Genomic DNA, 19,197 nt, shown 5'->3' on the forward strand with positions numbered 1-19,197 from the left:
GGAGTCTACATTGACTCGACCCTCTCAATGTCGCGACAGGTTAGCGCTTTTGCCTCTGCCTCTGCCCAAACTACCAAACGTATAAATGCCATAAAACCTTTCTTAACACCCAAAACTGCCTCTCTATCGCCTGTGCCACAATAGGAGCAAAACTTAATTACTGAAAAGCTCTCCTTGCAGGCACCTCAGCTAAACACCTCAACAGTCTCCAAACAGAACAAAACAAAGCGCTCTGTGCAGCCCTATGCATCCCCAAAAGAGACCACATCTCCTAGGCCATGTGAGCCGCCCGCTAGCTCCCTGTAAAGGAAAGGGTCAACTTTAAGATCTTCACCCCAACACACAAATGCATCAATTTCACTGCCCCATCCTACTTATCAGAATCCATTTCCAGAGACAGCTCGACCCACCCAAAAATAATTCACCACGCCAACCAACTCTGTGTTCCCGCTATCAAAAGACCAAACGCCGGAGGCATTGGCTTTCCTCACATATCACCCAAACTCTGGAATGCCCTACCCAACGCACTCAGAGCTGAACCCTCCTTATCCACCTTTTGCAAATCCCTCAAAACCACTCTGTTCAACTAGCTCCTCCGCTCCCCCACACAGCACATCTGGTAACTAAGCTGTCTGCACCCTATGGAACCTCTAAACTGTAATGTAACCTCTGATTGTTATGTAACCACCAAGCTTTCTTTATCCTCTGTAACCAGCAAGACTCTCTGTAAAAGCTCCACGATGCCTAAGGGCTGCTGCACACTTTAGAAAATGTTAATAAATAAATAAATAAATAAATAAATAATGACTATACACCACTAACAAGTCATAATACACAGCATGTCACATTTGTGATTTATTAATTGTTGTTCAATAGATAGCGAGAGAAGAAGCGCACTCACATTAGTATATGGCCACCTAGCTTGTACATTTAGGAGGCAGGGGTTGAGCTTCAATACACCAGTGAATGCAGCTATTCAGAATTATTTAAAATCACACCACAATAGGTTATTCAAGTGATATTAATGTACCCCAAGCGCACTGTTGACCTATCAATGGTTAGTCCCGACTTCAGTAACTGAAATTATATAAAATCATCAAAAAACAAATCTTGTTGTTAGGGAGAATTCTCACACAAGTGCTAAGTTCTCTCTACATTAGAGCCCTCCAGCTCTCTCTTTTGCTATTTTTTGGGGCTTGAACTTTTCATTTTCAATGTGTTTTACTTTTGTGTTTTTTGGTTATGGAGTTTTAAAACAACTCCAGTGGCTTCATCTTTTGCTGTGTGTCACACAGCACCTTCAGTGCAGTGGCACAGGGATGTCTTTCCGACTTCCCAAGGTTTAAATATCTTCTCTGGGACTGCCTACCGTTTCCAAGAGAATGTAAAGTTAAATTGACTTTACTAGTCTCTTTAAATGTACTGACCCAGCACACACTATCTTACTATAGAGTGCTGGAAGGGTTGCCTAGCTTCCCCTTAGTCAAAATACTCATGTAACAGTAAAATGTTAACTTTTCCTACTTTAAATGGCTGGAGGCAGTGGTTTAGATCAACTACCGTGATTTTTCCCAACCGCTAACAACGGTAGCTAATAATCGAATCAGCCATGTTTTGCAATATGACGCCCAAGACCTATCTGTCAAAAACAGACTCCGGTCATCTTTTTTCGCCATTTCTTTTAGGAAGAGTCCTTCTTGTGTTTTTCTCTGTGCGCCAAACCAGGTTTGGTCCCTTTGTTCATTGTCGTTTGGCCAGCTTCAGTGCTGAAGCCCTCCTCTGGCGCCTGAGTGTCTGGGATGGACAGGGTGTGCCCAAAACTCCCTGCGCTTAGTCTCCTAGGAGACCTGAATGCACTCTGGCGTGATTGGGCGGCTGGCTGTCCGGCAAGGACAGCCACCCTGCTGTGTTAGTGACAGCCAGGCTGGAATGAATGGGGGAAAATTGTTTAAAAGCAGGTCGCTGGGACTTGGAAAGCAGAGTCGACCACTGGAACGAAAGAACCAAAGACGAGCTGAAGGAAGAGGACTGCTGCAACTCCTTGATGACCGGTGAAGCCCTGCTGTAGGTTCGAATTGCCTGAAACTCCAATCGACAGAGAAGCCCTTCAAGGTTAACTTCTTCCCTTGAGTTTTGTGGGAACAACCAACTCGCAAGCCACCTGGACACCGTCCCCATCTAGTCGAATTTTCATCAGAGTGCTGTTGAAAACCGGATAGCCAGAGGGAAGGAAACCAGCTCATGGACTTTAAGGCACTCACACCTTAAACCGACGTCTTGCTACAGCCTTTGGCCTCATCCCTGGACAGTGCAGGAACCTCCCAATGTCCTCCTTCTTGTCCCCATGTCTGAAGCCCAAGATTGGCGAGATCTGCTCGAACTGCCAGTATCAACTGCCTCAGCTACAGCTTTCTTCATTAACAAGGTACTGTGCAAACGCGATCCGGAACTATTTTCGGCCATCGAGAAAGTTTGTGAAACTTTCCTCAACTTCAAAGGCTTGTCCTTCCCTAAACATTCGTCAAACTTTTCGACTAGCCAAATTCTTCTAAACTCTGTGGCAAAGACTTGACTGTTATCTACCAGAACTGTGCTATCCTATACAAAGGCTCTGACCATTGACTTTGACCCAGGCCTATGAGAAAAATTGCTTGAGATAAGTCTGGCTGCTCAGCCATCGCTACCACTTTACTCTGTAGTAGAGGCTTGTACCAAAGGTGAAATTGTGCTTACACTTGTAGTCTTAATTGCCTGTAGTGATCCCAAAGGGTACTGCAGGAAATTCTGCCTAACACTTATCAATGCGAGATAATGGGAGGCAGATCAAGTTAAACAAAATAACAAATCATAATGACACTAGAAATGCACAGTTTGCTTCCACAGCTGAAATTCTGTTTAACAGAAGGCCTAACAAGTCTCATAAGTTAAAGGACCTCATTAAGCTTTTCGTGGCGCGGTAAAACAGTGGTGATAACAGTATTAAGAACATTTTTAGCACAATTCTTTTCACAGTAATCGGTTATTCCGTTGCAATATAATGCCATCCATGCATTGATATAGAAGCCCCAATGGTGTTCTATGGGACCCCAAATGGGGAATAATTGAAGGGTCTGCATAACTCTGAATTATGCCGACCATTCCCATTACTTCTTGCTTACCCAATGCGAAAATGCTAAAAGAGGTTAACAGTATTAAAAGAGGTCATTACACCGAATATTAATCAGGGCCATAAAGCTCTTGAGTCATTTGCTACTTATGCATTTTGCATGTTTTAATTCAAACTAAAATCTCAATCAAAATCGCCACCAAAATGGACGTGCAAAAGGCAAATGTGTTGAGTGTTTCTGCTTTCGTCAACTTTAGCAAGGTTTTTTTCCTTTCCTATGGGTGTTAATTAGAAGGTAAGTTTTGATTCTGCTTATACTGCACATGTGAAGTAAAATCATTCTCTTTTGTGGTCTCCAACATATGATTTCCACACTTCGGCTGTCGTCTGTTTCTGGGAAAAGTATAAGAGGAGAAAAGGACAAGGAAGGTGGAGGAAAGACGGAATGGGGCAAACACCTGCATTGTAGTTGAGAACCACAAAAAAGATTAAAAAAGGGAAAGGGAAAACTAATGCGAAAATAATGAGACGGGGGCAGCGGGGAAGGAGGTGTAAATAGAAAATTGGGGAACTGAAAAATGAGAGGGTGGGAATAAAGACAGCAAGAGAGATATAAAGTAGGATGAAAAGGGCGGAGTAAAACATGGGAAGAATCTAAACATGGGAAAAAAACTGGAATAAGAGACACAGTTCATTATTTATGGTTTTATTTTAATTTAATTTGTAGTATAAGTGCAAAATGAAACTAAAAGTAGAATGAAGAATGCAGTTAAATAAGATCTGTTGTTAATTGGCCTGTTGTAGTCAACAATCAAAAACTGAGAGGTGCATATACCACTAAGCAAATTTAGTTTCAAAACATGTGTTTGCTAATTATTAGCTCTGATGTGCAACCTGGCATGACAAGTACATTTTTAAGAGGATCCAAACCTTCCATTTTTTTTTGTCAAGTTTACACATGTTTTCCAAATATAAATAGTTTGATGTACATATACAGGCATACTCGTTGTCAGTGTGTAATCATTTTAAAAAGTCCTCAACTAGTCTGTTGAATTCTTCTGCAAAGCGCAAATGCAAGTTGTGTGTTCCCTCTGGCATTACATGTAGTTGTGATCCTTTCATCTGCTTATGGATGAATTCTGCATGGTGGAGAGGTATGAAATTATCTTTCTGTCCGTGAATTATGAATATCGGGCACTTAATGAGAGGCAGCAAATCGCGACACAAATTACGATCGGGCCCCTTAGCAAACCAGGCCATTTCTTTCCTAAACATATCTAATCCTTTAGACAAGTACTCAGGGCCATACATTTTTTCCAAGGGCTTCCTCATGCTATCACCCATTGTGAAGTATCAAGGACTATTTTCAAACCCTTCATGACATCATTCGTCATATAGGAAATTGACCCCCAAATAACCACTTTGTGTATTAGATCAGGGTATTTTGCGGCTGCTACGAGGGCTGTTGTGCCACCAGCACTCCACCCCAGCATAGAGAACCTCTTGAATTTCAAGGCCTGCATCAGATCCACAGCATCCTTTACATCCTCTTACAAGAAATATGGAGGAAAATCCCGATTCGGGGGAATGGAGCGGCCTTGGCCCCTGGGATCCAACGCCACCACAGTGAAGAGCTCTTTATTCAACAATTTCAGTTGTGGTCCAAAGTCTGTCTCCCCACTGCCCATCACTCCTGGGAGAAGCAGGATGGCATGATTCCCCTGCCCTGTGAGCTGATAATGTAGGTGTACCCCATTCACTTCAACTTTGGCAGAGGTCACAGAGGAGAAGTAAGACATTGATGGCTTCAATGGCATCAGCCATGCAGTGTTCATAGATCTAGCAAAACCCCATGAGGCAGAGCTTCCCCTCAACAGAGCCATGTTCCACAGTGACGTAGAGGCCCAGAGGGCACCAATGGGCTCAGTGGACTAGTGTCCTAGTGATTAGCGCAACAGATAAGATCAATGCAAAAGGTCTTTCTGTTGACAATTATGACAATGTTGTTGGAAGCTTCTTACAATTCGAGCATGCCCAGTGAGTACCAAATTAGATACATCAACTGCATAAACAGCAGCAGAACGCGAGATACAAGGGCAGGGAAACCTGACACAAGGGCCCAGTTATGGCAAAATGGAGTAGGTAAGGTTCCACAGAAGCTTATTTAGTGGCACAGGGGTGCAATAATGGAGACCTGACGTGAGGTATTGCTCCGAATTACTAGTGATTGATGTAGAGACATAGACACATGGGAAGCAATAGAAGAGGGTTAAAGGACTAGTGAGGAGGTGCAGAGGAATGCACTGAGAAAATAGTCCAGAAAAGTCTTTGGAGCAAATGTTAGATCTTACAGGTAAATTATGTTTTCCTCCTATGAGACTTTGGCCCTCATTACGACCCAGGCGGTAAGTTACCGCCTGGGCCGTGACTTTACCACCATGGCATAAACTATGTTTACGCCATGGTGGTTGGCGGACTTACCGCCCCATTCCGACCTTGGCGGGGCGGTAAGTCCCCAATCCCCATTTACCCTTCCCCATTCCCATTTTTGCCCCATAGGGCATAATGGGAGTGGGGAAGGCGTTAATTACGCCACCGTAAATTACGGTGGCGTAATTAACTCCATGGTCCCTTAGCGCCATGGATTTTAACACCTGCTAAAAGCAGGTGTTAAGTCCGCCATGGCGCTAAGGGACCTCGTACTCAGACGGTAAGGGTCAGCGCTGTTTACGGCGCCGTAAACCCCTTACCGCCTGAGTTGTAATGAGGGCCTTTGTCAGCAAAGAGAGATTGACCCTAATGCTCTAATTATGATCTTTCAATTCAAGCCCCACTTCCTATCACTGTCAGTGAGATACACGTAGACGGCTTGTCTTCTGGTCCTTTCTGCACTTGAATCTTCCGCTTAGATTCTCTCTGTTTGTTCCCAGTAGTCATCAGTTAAAGAGAGAGGAACTACTTCTGAGCTTCTGCTAGTCCCGTCCTTGCAACTGTATACTCATGCTGGCTCCACTGCTGAAAAACATGTGTTTGTAGATCTGTTGATTCAAAAGATCACTGGAAAAGATGAAAAGAAAATCTATTGAATTACAATAAATGTTCTAAACCAACATGAATATCTTATGCATGAAAATACACCTTGCGGGCATCCCCAGTGAACACTAGGCCTTAGGCATGGCCCTTTGCCTTGTCCCTGCACAGTGAACATATCAAATGCTCCAATTGAGCGTGACTTATTATTTATCGTGCACACCTGGCACTGTTGGTATATTAACTCTACGTGGAGAAGTCAATATTCCGACATTGCAATCTGGCATGACCATAAAAAACAATTGATATGTCAAATATTCTTCAATGTTGGCCTGCCAACAATGCCTGCTGTGCGAACAAGGTTCCTGGAGCATGGCACTGGATCATACCCTGGGTACAGTTGAATATCAACAGTGCCTGTTAGTCATGACTTATGCCAGGAACAATGCAGATCCCAACAAATCCCATTGTGCATGACCTATGACTATGCCCATTGGGCACTGTTGTTAGCTCATGTCCTGGTGTTGTGCCCATATGGCCCACTTGGACTAGATGATATGCCCAGAGGACTACTGGCCCACTGGCCAGACCTAAAACCATGCCAAGCTTTGTCTGTGCCCTGAGCACAGAGCACATACCAAAAGTGGACATGCCATGGGCACAGTACAAATACAAATATTGCCCACTTAAGTTTGCCCATATGCCATGCCCAGCAAAGCAATTGCTGGTGCATGGCCAATAATCATACCATGGGCACAGTGCTAATATCAACTGGTCATGACTTACAGCAATGACCAGTGGTCACTGTGAGTGTATGTTTTGGAAGCGTAATGCAGTTCCATCCAATTCAATCAGGGGCAAAACTGAGAAGGAAATATGAGACAGCCAGAAAACCTGGCAGTATATTTGACAAAAACGTGCCCTTAACGCAACAAATCCACTCACTCATGAAAATCACACCCCACAAGCATATCACCATGAAGAAGGTTATCCTTCTACTCACCATAGACCAAACGATTCAATTAGTACAGGCCTTTATTGTAAGCAAACTGGATTAGTGCAACAAACTATATAGACCACCTAAAACAACTCCTTACATTTGGTATGTAATAGAGAGGTCGGATTAATCTTTTTTCTAAACAAATATGATCACACCTCCCCAGTCCTAAAATCTGAAATGGAATGGCGCCCCATAGAGAAGAACATGAAACTAAAAACGTTTGCACAACACATAAGATATCCTGGAAATAAATGTCCACCATACCTGTCACTCCACCAGAGGCACCAGAGGAGATAATAAAATGAAAGTTCAATCAGCAGATCCTTATTACCTCAGAGGCTAGCTCCCTGGAGCAAAATCACTCAGAGAGAAGAATATAGTCGATGTTATTGAGATTTGTAATTTCTGCCGATATTTTGCAGCCACCTTGACACCAAACTAGATCCTTTGAATCATCGAGTAGTCTCTCGCTGATTTTTATTTTCCCTATCACCAATTTCCATATGGCAAAAATGCATTCACCTCTCCACTCTCTCCATTATGTGGGGCATGACACGACCGCAATACGCTATGCGTTCTGTATAGACTAGAGTGGAGAGATGGTGTATCATGGTTTGCGGAGCTGTCCTGCAACTCGAATGCATTTGAGCTCTCCATGCTGTCATTTTCAGGTCTGAGCTCTGGAGTTTCCCCCCTTTTTAGGTTTTGTGGGGATGTTGATAAATGTAAACAGTTAACAGTTGCTTCGGGATCTGGTTCTAAAAAATGCCTACAGGAACTTCAGAAATGATCTTCAAATAATGAGAAATAACTTCTTAAAGCAGTGTCAATGATGGGACAACACAAAGTGGGGTCGTCCAGGTTCTGACAACCGATTGGGATGATGAGTTCAAGAAACAAATTGGTCTCAAAGCTAAACTTAAAAAGTTGACATGTGTGATGTCATCTTTGATGTATGGATGTTAGTCTTAGTGCACAGTGGTGGCATGAGTTATGGTTGCTTAGCTTACCATAAATGCCAAATTTTTGGGGGGGTTCGGTTTTACCTGTAACCATAACAGTTGCTATTAGTGCAAAGTAACTGGAATGTCCCTTTTAAAAAGTTTATTCACTGAATTTGATTGGTTTTTCTTAAGGCAACTGAACCATAAAATCCCTTTAAAAATGTTTTTTCACTGAATTTCATAGGTTTTTATCAGGATACCCTTAGTTTGTATAGATGTACCATACAATATACTGAACCCGCTGGCTCTATGCTGATGGGCACGGTGTCCGTGGACTATGCGATTGTCGGCGGACCTCGGGTAGCATCTACACTGCACAAAAGATCAGGGGGTATCTTACATCTTACTAAAACACTGAACATGTTGAAAGGGCAGCACGTAACTGAATTACAAAGAAAAATAAACTAGGTGTACAATCTCTATACTTAAGAAACCAACAGTGCAATTCCATAAGATATGCAACATAACGGAACATACCAAAAACAAAAATAACCTATGCCACCAGCAGAATTACCTCACTGCTGCTTCATACAGAAACTGCAAACCAAGTGTCAACAGCACACCTGCAAAGCACTAACAGCACAACTGAACAACAAACTGGTAAGTGCACTACATTGATTCCTACAGCAACACACTTTGTTCAGTATGCTACACTAAAAAATCATTTTTTTTTTTACACAGAAATGGCTAGCACCCTTCAGTGGCTTGAAGAAAATGTTCCTCTGGATGAAATGAGTGAAGACAGTGATACTATTGGTACACCGTGCAGTTTCCAAAGTAAGCCAATTAATACATATTGTTTCACATGTACCGGACACATTTTCTTTTCTTTGAAAGTACATACAGAAAATAACGGCAATGCCCCAGAAACAATACATCATGTACTACTCCAAAAGCATATAGAACAACAAAGTGACACGGTGGAAAATCATCTAGTGCACTTGGAAGAAAAAAGTGATCAATTATTGAACACTTTTGTTGATTTGAAAGACTTTGTACAAAGACATATCATGGAGAAAATTAAATGTCACTGCCCCACCTGCACCTGTACCCCATCTCCCTGTCCCAGCCAACCATCCCCACAAATTACCCATCATCAAAATCGTTACGATGAAACCTCTATCCCTTCCTCCACTAAGACCCAACCTCTAGCCCCAATTCCCCTGTATATGTCTCAATTTCTGCTTCCCCTTTCTTTCGTAATTTGTATATTTATATGTCTGTAAATAAAGTTATATGTATACTGTTGCTGTATGTGTCTGCATTTTATTTTTAAAAACCACCATTAGGAGTCTGTGGACAGCGGGACTGTCTGGAATGTCCGTAATTAACCAAAATGGAGGTGTCTGTAGAACACCAAGCAAGTCTGCATGTCTGCAAAGTTGTGACGCACCTTTAATTAGTTCAGGGACCCTACCCCTGTCCGTAGGACACCTGAACGCATGCGCATCCCACCTTCTGGATCCTATGAACATCGCCCCTGTCCGGAACTGTCCACCGCACATGTGTTGTACTTTTAATTAGTCTGGGAAGCCTAACCCTGTCCGCAGAACACCTATGAGCATGCGTACAATCGATCCTGCGAAATAGTTGTCCTACGGACACTTAACATGTGCGGGCTGTCAGCAATCAAAATGGAGGTGTCCGTACAACACTGTGTTAGTCCGCATGTCCGCAAAGTTGTGACGCACCTTTGATTAGTTCAGGGACACTAGCCCTGTTCGGAGGACACCTGGATGCATGCGTATCCCACTTTCAGGGTCCTACGAAAACTGCACCTGTCCGGAACCGCCCACCGCACATGTGTCACACTTTTAATTTGTCCGGGGAGCCCAACCCTGTCCGTAGAACATCTATGCACATGCGTACAACCAATCCAGTGCAATAGGTGTCGTACGAACACCTGTCCCATTTGCGGACATCTGCGGCATCACCATGTGACCGCACCCACGCTCAGCATAGGCCCTCATCCGTGAGCAGTGCCTGGGCACCCGGACACCAAAATACTACTTTTGTGAGCAATCCAAGATGTTTTACTATGAAACTTCACCCTTGCACAGGTCCCAGACCATGCCCCAGGCGATATGGACACTTTTTTTGAGCTTTTTGAACTCTCTTTGATGTTCGAAGTGCCCATAGAATGCACGGCTGTTCCCCAGCACCCCTATAAAAGGCCACACCCCAGAGCTGCTCTTCATTCTGTTTTTGAATACCAGGACAAAGCATTGCTGCACATTGCTGTTGGCTTACAATGCTTTTCCTGATGGACTAAACTTCTTTTGGAGAACTTTACAGATCAAATGGCAACCAAAAAAGAAATGTAGTAAGAAGATTGCTACTACCACTAGTGCTAACACTGCACTTATAAATCTTGATGTGGCCACAAGTAAACATACCAAAAAAAGAATTTTACAAAAAATGTTCCACCACAAAGTCCTTCAGAACCTTATAAAAACAGGGAACAAATCACACTCAACCCTTAAAACCTACCACAGAAAACTAATCCTGGAAGCTCTCATCGACAGTGAAATCCTTCTCAAAAGGAAATTATGTAAATTAGTCTTAAACAGAATAAAACCACTAACAAACTAATCACTAACTTAGAAGAAGTACTTCGCAACAGACATAATATTGACAAAGATAGCTTTGCAAACAGCTGTGCAGGTGAGTGGAGTCACACCACCAGCACAGAGCCATATTTCAATGAATAAGCATACAAACAAAAGCAAACAAACCCAATTGCGATACATAGCAGTGGACGAGGGTATGAAAAGGTTGACAATACCATTATGGAACAACAAACGTTGCTCACAAAAATATCCCCAACAAACTTACATTCAACTCTCCATTCCACCGATCCAATACGTCCAGTCTACAAATGGCCGTGCACATCAATGTGTAACGTGCGCAAAAAATCTTTCACATCTTTATGCCAGTTCCTCAATCAGTGTGTGAAAGGCAAAGATGAATTAAAAATTTAAATATCACAAAGTATAGACTCCTGTCCAGTGCGCAAATACACAGTACTACGAGGACATTCATTAGCCTGCATTTCTGGACCTTCTTGCAAAAGCACCTTCCACCATATCAAAATGTTAGCAACACACCATTGAACTGTACGAAATCTCATTCATAAACTGTACTGTGCAAAGTCATGCTTTTGCACTGGACCATTTAAATAACATTCTCCTACATGGTACAGCCAAAGAACTACTTGAAGAAATAGAGCACATCCAAAGCAAATATTTTGGAACTGAAACCCAGTTACAAAATCCAGTACCTTTAGAAAACAGTAGCAACAACCTTGCAGATGTCAACCCACAATTACACACATACAAACAAGAAATACTAAAGTTTAAAAGCACATCTGCTGAAGAACCAAACCAAGTCTGTGAGTGTTGCCACAGAACTTTTTATAAAAAGACCACCAAACCTTTACACATAATATACAAAATAGAAGACAATGAGGAATCCCAGTGGTTCCAATTAGCTCTCTATCTTATAGCAGAAACAAATACGAAATTAGTAACCCCTCAATACTTTGCAAATACTGCACTGCAAAACTTGACAACAACCAAATACCTTCATGGGCTATAACTAATAATTTGGAAATATTCCCACTGCCAAAACCACTCCAACAACTTAACTTTTATGAGAGCATTATATTCCAAACAGTGCACCCATTTCAAGCAATAATATGCCTTCAACCAAAAAAAGCTAAACTTCCTCCCTCTGAATTACTGAAAGGCATTTGTGGCAAAGTAGTTTATTTGCCATGAGAGATGAAAGAAAATGTAGACACTCTTGGAGTGCAATGGCCAATAGATCAATCTTTGATAAACCTAGTGAATGGCGTACCTACAAAAGACAAAAAAAAACTGACAGCAACAAGTGGAATTACATAAAGTTAGGGAAGCCCTGCAATACCTAAAAGACAACAATGAATACCATTGAACAAAACCACTAAATCATTATTCAGGACTCCTCAGGAACTGGCCAATTTGAACTTCTAGATCCTACTACAGCCTCCAATATTTTAGACCACTATACAATTCACCCACTGCACTCCAAAGACACCATAGACGACACAATGGAAACATATCAAATGTGGCGAGCCAAAGTATCTCCAATCAGCATATGGGAAAAAAGTGTAGAAGCACAAGCCTTTCCTCTACTTTTTCCTGCTGGAAAAAGTGGAAGGTATGATGAAAGATCCACACAAATAACAGCATTAGAATACCACTCTTTACAAATGTATTCTGAAGACCCCAGATTCAGACAAAACGTTGAATACATATCTCACCTTCTCTTTGAAAGTGAACTAGCAACTCTGTTACGGAGTTGCACCCACATTGAAAACAGGCTCCAATTTTCAAAATATGTCTTCTATGCAGCTACTTCAAAAGGTGCAAGAAAAAGATGATGTTTCACAGTCAAGTATTACAAATCTTTTAGCAAACATGCGTGGTACAAAAGAATACTGGTTCCGACGTCACGCAGATGTACGCTGTATGATACACAACCTTGGCCTGCCCACATGGTTTGTGACTTTACTTTAAGTTGTGCAGAGTACGCATGGAAAGACTTGAACGATTTCCTACACATAGCAAACGAAATCAAAGCAAATATAGACATAAAAACACCAGGAGAACTCTGCTGTAAATGTATCAAGGCACTTGCATCATCGCTTTATTGCCATGTTGCAAGACGTACAGAAAGCTTCCAATGCCGCAGTACGCGCTCAGCTGATAGGAGACACCGGCTTTACTCTTAACGGGGTGACGCGGCTTCAGGCCCAACCTCCGGAGGTTTCACATGAAGACTGTGGCACGACCATATCCTCGCCACAGCAGCTCTGGATACTTAAAAAGCCTTGCAAAGGACACACGGGCAGCCAGGGAGGAGAAATATGAGGTGAGAGGGGAAAAATAAAGATGTTGAAGCTCCACCACAGCAGAGCACAAAAAAGCTAGGCGGCCATTCTCGTCAGTCCAAGCCATGCCCCCTGATAGGGCAGTTCTAATGTGGATCCTGTTCTGGATGTCTTCATGGATCTGGGATAGTAGCTCCGCACAATTTTTCTCCCTGCTCAGCAAGTACAGGGTTATCAGATGAACATCAGTTATTTCCCAGGATGAGGGTTTGACCCAGGGAATGGGTACCTGCCTTGCATTGCGTCTCTTTTTCCTCTCTGCTCCATGTGCTTCTGGCCTCTATACCTCAATGTAGAGCAGAAGGTGCTACATATCACAGTTTGCAATTGCTGTTGGTAGCATGGTGTTTGAAAGTGTGGTTGGGTCAGACGTGGGCCCTATGTACCCTTTCTGAGTGAACTGGGTAAACCTGTGGCTTGATTTTCATCACCTATATGCATTTATGTCATTTTATGTTATTTAATATTTGCATACTTGGGATGACATCGAAGCACTGTGGTAGATGAATGCCCTTCGTAACACTGTGGTCTGATCAAACCTGTAAAGGGCAGTAGTTGTACAATGCATGCAAACATTTATTGCCAAGTAGGTGATAAGCAGGGATGACTATGTTAAAATAATTTTTCATGCAGCACATGCTTCAAAGGGAAGAATGTTGTGTCAGTGACTATGTGACAGCTGTACCACCTTGTTCATGGGACTCAGCTGTATTCTATGGATTGCAGAATGGAAGAGAGCGAGGGAGAAGTCAGAAGCCTGTCAAACTCCTAGGGCAACTGTCTACATTTGGGGGCTCTGCTGTTATTTATGTGCAGGATTCCTGCCTCGATTGCTAACTTGCAGTTTACATGCAGAAAGGTTAGATGGGACACATAGTCCACCCTCAGTAAATTGTATTTTCTGTATCATCTTTGTAGAGTAGAAATACTGGTTTGGCTTAGGGCATGATGGACAAAATGCATAGTCATCTATGGAAATCGAGCTTGTCATCCGTGCCATTTCTCATTCTCCGGCATTGCTCTGTCCTCCAGGGAGACAACGTTCACTATTCCCCTTGATCACCGGCCTACCTGAGTACCCTGGGAGTTTGATTACATGCATGGGCGAGTTCTGCACACCTAGTCCATATTGCTAGGCGCGGTGGAAAGGCTGATGGATGGGTTGTGTCGGTTGTGTAAGACGGGGAGGATAGTGTGCTCAGGGACAGTAGGGTGGAAGGCACTGTTAGGTTTATTTGTTGTGTTAGTCAAGTAGCTTAGATTAAGTGTGCATGGGTGTAGGGGAGACAGCCAGGTTTTGAGTGCTTTCCTGAAGGTGAGATGGTCCATTATGAGGTGGATGGCTATAGGGAGAGAGTTCCAAATTGAGAAGGAGGTGCCGCACATACAAGTTGCTTTGGTTACTGGAATTACATGTAGAAGAGATGTGCCCAATCTGAGGTTTCTGTTTGGTCTGAAGCGAGTGCATTTTTGCTGCAGGTATTCAGGTCCTTTGTTGTAGAAGGTTGAATGAGTGATACACATTGCCTTGAAGGAAGCTCACTGAACGACCTGAAGCCATCGGAGGATTCAGAGGGTGGGGGAAATGTGTTGTCTAGGGCCCAAAGCTAGGAGGAGTCTTGCAGCAGTATTTTGCACTCATTGGAGTTTTTGTAGCTGCAAGGCCGGAGCTCCCAAGTATAGTGCGTTGGCATAGTTTAGGCATGAAAAGATGATAGCAAAAATAGTGATGTGGAAAGGTCGGGAAAGGAAAAATGCAGCAAAGGATCCGTATTTGGAGGAAACAGTTTTTTTACCACTGAGTTGATGTGATGAGACAGAGTCAGGTCGGCGTCCATAATGCAACCACCATTTTTTACTGTGTTGGTAGTGATGGGGTGGGCCTAGAGAGAGGGGTACGAACTGGGTTGGGCGAATAGAATGGTTTTCCCACAGAGCAGGATCTCTGTTTTGCCTGGGTTGAGTCGAAGGTGATTGGTCGCCATCCAGCGTTCAATTTCAGCGAGGCAGGATGCGATATCGGGATTGATAGTGGGAGGTCTATTTGAGATTTTGAAGATGAGTCCTAAGCATAGTAGTAGGAAGATTAACCAGGAGCTTGCATGAGGGTAGGCAGTGTGCTCAGGTCAAGGTTAAAAATGAGAGTGGCTGGGGTACCGAGGAGAACGGAGGCATATTAACTATTTGTGATCTGTTGGTGACGAAGAGGACATCCATTTCAGAGCTCAGTCCCTGATGCCTAGACTGTATAGCCCCTTGTTCAGGATGGAGTAGTCTATGTATGGAATACTGTTGAGCGGTCAATCAGGATTAGGGCAGCACTTACATCTGAGTCAGTGTGTCATCTTAGATCGTCACGGATGGAAACTAAGCAGGATTCTGTTCCTTTTCATGGTCTGAAGCCTGAATGAACTGCAACTCACTTTTTGTTTGGAGGTAACTGCTCTGAGTTTTAGGTGGAATTACTGGCTATATTTGATGGTATTTTGGCAGTGTTTCTACTTGTAATACAGTGGAAATACGATATTGTATCTTGGTGGTAATTTGCTCGGCAGAATTACAGGCAGAGGCTGGTGCTAATTCCGCGGGTGCTGAATCCGCCAGTGGAAATAGTGCCCTTTCCAGGTTACAGGTTACAGGTTATTCTATTACTGCCACTTTTACCGCATTCCGCCCACCTCATAATGAGCCCTATTATAGTTTAGAGAAAAGTGGGGCTGGGCCCTAGCATTGGAACACCTCCGGCACTTCGTTGTTTGAGTGAGTTCAGTGGAATTTATTTGGAAGAGACATATAGGGGGTCATTACAACCCTGGCGGTAGGGGGTTAACGGGGCCGTTAGAACTGCCGGACCCATTAACCCACTACCACCTCATTAGGAGGTCCGCTTGCAGGACCCGCTAAGGACGCCTGGTTATACCAGGCGTCCTTAGCGGGTTCCGCGAGCAGTCCAACATGCTAACAACGGACCCATCATTAACGGGCCTGTTGTTAGCATGCTCCCCATTCCCATCGAACCCTATGGGGGCTCGAATGGGGATGCACAGGGTCTGGGTTCCCTGAATGGGGAAATACCGGGCCCTCCAAGTTCAGAATGGCCGATATTTCCCTATTCAGGGAACCCGGGCCCGGTACCCGGAATGGGGGTAGCCATGCGCAAATAGTGGCATTGCTACATCCAATGTTGTAATGACCCCATAGTCTTTTGTGGTGGTTCGAACGAAGAATATAACACATAAGGACGAGAACACTCAGCCCAACAGGCAATAATTAATCCAAGACTGGAATAAATGGACTTCACCGCAGCCTATACAGGAACCTCATCCATGGACATCCAGGCCAAATCTGTTACGCTCACCTGGACCCCACAGGGGTGTCGATCGGACCCGGACAGCTGCGGTCTCCTTCAACGTGATGCGTAGTGCAGAGATGACTGTCTGGACTGGCCCGCCTAGTCTTGTCTGCTGGACCCGAAGAAGTATTTTCCTGCAAGTGGAGACAGGGATTAACCACCTGTGGGTTTTAGTGATGGCCTCCCAACTGTTCTCGCTCTCCCCCACTAATCACCTCCGATGTCCCCTTAGTAACCTCACCTTATGTTCGTAAAAGATGAGCTCTCCATCCTGTGTGTCTTGCAGGGGCGCGTAGATACCAGTTACTTCACTGGTTTGAAGGCGTTGGGAGAGTTCCGGTAAGTATTGACTCTGAAGTCCGTGGCGGGATTGGTAAGTATCAAGTTCAAAGAGTTCAATGTGCCCGATGTTCACTCTTGTCCCCTTCCTTCCTTAAGTTGCAACTGAGTTTGTGCGAAGAAGGTCTCGTAGCTGCAGCTGGCGTTCAGGTAAGAGTCTGTGTTACCCAACGCTGTCCAGTAACTATTGCATGAGTTAACGTGTTGTTTTTCTCCCAATTTGCAGATGCGTCATATGAAAATGTGGAGAGTTATGGAATAATACCGCCGGTGGTAAATCAGGTAAGTCTATAGTGGTTAGAGGTTGTATTTATTGATTCCCTTGGCTCACCTTGTTTTTTCTTGTGTGCCCTAGGTGGCGGATTACGGCGAAGAAATGATGGAGACAGTGCCGGATCGAAAGATGCTGTGAGAACTGGTGAGTATGACGCCGTGCTGGAGCTGGCGAAGCGACGCGTGCAGCACTGATGTGCTTTCCAGGTCCGGAGATGAAATGGTTCCAGAATTAGGTGAGGAATTTGAAATAAGTTCGTTTTTCTAACCTTGTCCTTTTCTTCTTCTTTATTCTAGGAGCTCTGGATTCGAGGCGGGCGTGGCAGAAGACTGGATGCTGGCTGCAGGCACGCGGCCGTGGCAGAAGACTGGATGCTGGCTGCAGGCACGGTGAGCGTCACGCTGCTGGATGCAGAATAACGCGAAGCATGTGCTGCTGTTCGGGTGTGGTTTAAATAGCCTACAAAGTAGTTCCAGGTAAGAAGTTCCCTAGAGCCACGCCCGAGTAAAAAATAGTCCCTGTAACAAAATAGTCCCATACAGGCCTCATGTAGGCTTGGGCTCTTTTGCAGCATGGTCTGCATCAGGTAAATAAACTCTATGAGCCTGGCGCCTATGGTGCCAGGACTGATTTCTATGATGAGCCTGGCGCCTAAGGTGCCAGGACTGAACCCAGACAGCCCCTAGCCGGGGCTGCTGAGGTTTAAACAAATGTCTGGATGCCTGCTCCCAGAGCTGAGGGCCTTGGTCCTGATGCCCGGGGGTAGGCATCATGACAAAATCACATAATTGAAAGCCTTGATAAAGCACTAGAGGTCGAAACACGTGTCGGCTGGCCACAAAAGTCTATGGGCCTCATTACGACCCTGGCGTTAACCATGTCGGTATTAGCGCCATGGTTGATGCCGGTAAATTACCAACTCCGCCATGGTGAATGGCGGAATTACCGCCCCATTCCAAGGTTGGCGGGGCGGTAATTCCTCATTCACCATGGGCCCTTCCCCATTCCCATTTTTGCCCCCATACGGCTCAATGGGAATGGGGAAGGCGCTAATTACGGCACTGTAAATTACGGTGCCGTAATTAGCTCTTAGGTCCCTTTGCGGGTTGGTTTTTTAACGCCTGCTAAAAGCAGACGTTAAAGTGCAACCCGCAAAGGGACCTCGTAATCAGGTGTTAAGGGTTTAACGGCGCCGACACATTTTACGGCACCATTAACCCCTTAACGCCTGGGTTGTAATGAGGCCCTATTATATGTCTCTTCTAAATAAATAACACTGAACTCACTCAAACAAGTGTGCGGATATTTATCCCTGTCTAAAAGCCAATTGCGAGGTATCCAGGATCCTGTTCCTAATCTATTATAGTTTAGCCTGTACACCAAAAGTGTAATAAAACATCTTAAACCATAAATTAGTGTCTGAATATCCATTCCGAAAAATAATTCTGGTAAACAGACATTTATCATACCAGCGGTTCACCACAATGGTCACTTTTTGAAGAAGATTATAAATGCCTAAAAAACTTCAGCATGTGCTTTGTGTTCTGCAGTTTTGGTAATTCCGTACCTCTGTGGCCTTCTGGGGGCTAGATTTTGGCATGATCTTCAGTCAGCAGGAGGGAACTAACTGCAGCGCCCTTCAGTATATTTCAGGATCTGCAAGAGAAGAAGAAGTAAACAAGTAAGGAGAGAGTTGTGCCCACATTTTATTACGCTTTAAACTAACACGGGGAATACAATCAGTAGACCTTATTTGGACATTGCATTGTTTAAGTATATAGTGGGTTATTTGTGTAAAACACACAAACAAGCTAAGGCTAAATAGTGCTTTATCTCGTTTCAGATCCTACTTGAAGTTTCTGGTATTCCCATAAGGAAATGTAATAAATGCTTCTGCACACAGAAAGCCTTTAACAGTTTTGGGATATGATGGTGTACAGTCGGGCCAGACGCAGAGTCCCGAGACATGACAGCAAACCACCAACTCTCACTGGTATCACGCCTCACATTCCTACAGCCATTTCATGCTGTTGTCACCCAGTCGGAACCTGAACACATCATCGTCAGGCCTCAGAGGCACTAAAGTGAACACCAACTTATTGATAGACTGTGTCAAGAGCAGTGGTAAGCAACCGTGTTTGGAGAGAACAAAGATCCTA

General features: G+C 44.0%; 1 pseudogene; it reads right to left on the bottom strand.

The window, feature by feature from the left end:
* Window positions 1–3,950: 3,950 nt before the first annotated feature.
* On the bottom strand, window positions 3,951–5,484 carry LOC138512955 (valacyclovir hydrolase pseudogene; annotated as a pseudogene).
* Window positions 5,485–19,197: the final 13,713 nt, after the last annotated feature.

This window comes from Ambystoma mexicanum, chromosome 12 (genome assembly GCF_040938575.1).
Source record: "Ambystoma mexicanum isolate Mex_15411 chromosome 12, UKY_AmexF1_1, whole genome shotgun sequence".
Taxonomy (NCBI): Eukaryota; Metazoa; Chordata; class Amphibia; order Caudata; family Ambystomatidae; genus Ambystoma; species Ambystoma mexicanum.